The sequence below is a fragment of the Octopus bimaculoides genome, chromosome 6 (assembly GCF_001194135.2).
Source record: "Octopus bimaculoides isolate UCB-OBI-ISO-001 chromosome 6, ASM119413v2, whole genome shotgun sequence".
Classification (NCBI taxonomy): Eukaryota; Metazoa; Mollusca; class Cephalopoda; order Octopoda; family Octopodidae; genus Octopus; species Octopus bimaculoides.
The window spans coordinates 62,878,274-62,881,585 of record NC_068986.1 but is presented as its reverse complement, the minus strand read 5'-3'; positions in this window follow the sequence as shown (position 1 = coordinate 62,881,585).

Sequence of the window (3,312 nt, the reverse complement as noted above, 5' to 3'; positions counted from 1 at the left end):
GTGTGTGTGTGTGTGTGTGTGTGTGTGTGTGTGTGTGTGTTCATGTATAAAACGATACAGGTGTTAGATACATGTAAATACTAGGTAGTGATGGGAAAAATACAAATTCACAACCTGAATTCAAATGGATTTTCTTTTTCACTTGCTTAACTGATAAACAAGCTATCAGGTAAATATGCTGTTCAATGAATGTGTTGCCAGGTGAGTATGTTACCAAATAAACATGTTACCAAATAAGCATATTACAAGATGAACATATTGCCAAGTGAACATATTACCATGTGACTATATTATACAATGAACAGATCAGTATGTTACTTGGTAAACACGTTAGCAGATGAACATGTTTCCCAGTGAAAAGATTACCAAGTGAACAAGTTACCAGGCAGACATTTTACTGAGTGGATATGTCACTAGGTGAACATGTTATAATATGAATATATTTATAGATGAAAGTCTTACCAGGTAAGCATATTACCATGTGTGTATTTTGCCAGAATGTATGCATGGTTTTATTCCTATCAATATTTGTGTTGCTTCTTTTCATTCTCAAATCGTTGTTTGGAAATCTTCAATATTGCTTATATCAAAATTCTTACAGTAAATTGTAATTTGGATATAGAAAAAAAGATATATACAAAAATATAAAAATACCTCATAAAGCTTATGGGGGTAACACATTAAGTTAGGTACATGTGTTGTTTAACCTCAGATATAAAAAACAGATAAACTTTATCTTCATTCAGTAATGGGATTGACTGATGATTTTACATGCTAGGCTTTTACCCAGTGAAGAATGTACCACTCAATATAGTCTGTAGATTAGAGTTAAATATAAGACTAAAAGACAAAAAATATTCTGGAGAGGAAAGGTGTGAAAACAGAAACCTCTTTTTGTTCAAGTCTATTATAGATGGCATATGTTATGAAGAGGGGGAGATAGAGACCTGTAACATTAACAAATGAGAGTTTTCACAAAAGAACCCGCTGAAAGCCACAGATAGATCTGTAGCTGGAGCGAGGTTCCAGTTAGAGGAAAGGTAACATGAAAGTAAAGTACAACAGTGGATAAAGCCATAAAAGCAAAAAGATTGACCTCAAAAGAATGGAAGAAAGAAAACAGCAAAAAGCAACATGATGTTGCTAGAAGAGAAGTAATTTTACACATGTGTCAGTGTTCTTCATTGAAAAATCAGAGGTGTGTGGTATTCTGGATTACAAAATAGAGTATCAGTGTGAATCAAGATTTTGTTGAGGAAAAGTGAGATCAAAATGATAACAGTGCACATACCTTCACTGATGGTGAGAAGAAAGAGACTTAGAAATCATTGAAAGTAGAAAATGTATGGAAGAAAGAGGATCTACTCAAAGCAAATCCAACAGAGGGACTTGTTACTAAGGGAGACTGTCATATGGTTGTATCCAAGTCAAATGGAACTTGTACCCAAATGTTAGGAGCAGTCTTAAACATATCTTGGAGAACTCATTCCACCAAGAATCAGCTGTATGGGGATCTCCCGCCTATTTCTACCATCGTAAGACTAGCAAAAACTAAAGTTTTATTAAAAGAAGACAGTAATTTGCAGCCATCAGGAAAGCAGCCATGTCTAATATGACATTTTCTTCCAGTGAGGGTCATCTGGTTTTACCTAATAGATCCATAGGGTTATGTTATTACATACACCTACAGCATCACAGATCTTTATTACATATGAATGTGAATACAACATAAGCTATGGTGCACCTAAAACACCTATCAAGATAAAACTAATACATAACTCCTTTCATTTAATTTGTTTATTCTATACTCTGTATTTTGTATTTTATGTAAATATACAAAATTAAGCCAACTTATGTCTATCTGTCATTATAAATACACACACACACACACACACACACACACACACAGGTATAAAAGAAGATACAGAAAGCAGTGATAAGTCAAGTAAAGAAAAACAATAATGATAACCAAAAGTACATGCATAGTTTTCAGCATAAAACACATGAACAACAAAAGAGTTATAAAGAAAAAAAGGGTGAACAGACATATAAGAAGCAATGTTGGCAAATTTTAGGAAACATAGAATCTGTGATGGATACAGTGTCCTGACAGCTAGCAACCAATGTAGGTACCGTATTTTATGCATCAACAATTCATTGTCATCATTTTATATAAATGCGTGCATGTGTATATATATACACATACAAATGTATACACATATATATAATATATATTTATATATACAGATATATACAAATATACATATGTATAAACATGCACATATGGATATGTGCATATCCCTATGTATATATTTTTCTTTCATTTTCATAACAGCATGAAATATTTCTTATCTTGTTCTTCCATCTTAATCTCTTCTTACTGGAAGTTTCAGGCCTCTTCCGGAAAGGGCAAGACTTCATAACTTCAAGTATTTTGTAGTATGTTATTTTCTTTATCCAAATCATTTAACTAACAATAATAAGAAATTTCCCATGAATTTTAGTAATATATCATCATCATTGTCGTTTAACGTCCGCTTCTATGCTGGCATGGGTCGGACAGTTTGACTGAGGACTGGCGAGCCAGAAGGCTGCACCAGGCTCCAATCTGATCTGGCAAAGTTTCTACAGTTGGATGCCCTTCTTAACACCAACCACCCCAAGAGTGTAGCTGGTGCTTTTACTCGCCACCAGCACGAAGGCCAGTCAGGCGGTACTGGCAACAACTACACTCAAAGGTGTTTTTTACGTACCACCTGCACAGGAGCCAGTCCGGCGGTACTGGCAACGACCTCGCTCGAATGTTGTTTTTCATGTGCCAGTAAGGCAATGCTAGCAACAATCATGCTCAAATAGTGCTTTTTACGTGCCACTGGCACAGGAGCCAGTCAGCGGCCCTGGCAACGATCATGCTCGGATGGTGCTTTTAACATTCCACTGGCATTAATATATATATAGGTATCAGGTCATCCTATAAGTTCTGTCTGAATTTTGAATAAAGAAAACAAGTGATCAAATGTTATATTTAATTGAAATTTAATCATCAATGTACTTTCCCTGATTATTTATGACTTTCTTCCATCTATTTACAAGCTTTTTAATCCCATCAATGGGATCTTTTGGTTTCAAAGCGATGAACTCTAAAATGTCAGTTTCAACCTCCTCCTGGCTTACAAAAGTTATGTCCCCCAAATGATTCTGTAAACTACAAAACAAATGGTAATCTGAAGGAGCAAGGTTGGGAGAATAAGACGGATGAGGAATTTTTTCTCAACCAAGCTCTTCGATCTTCTGTGATGTGATCTTTGCAGT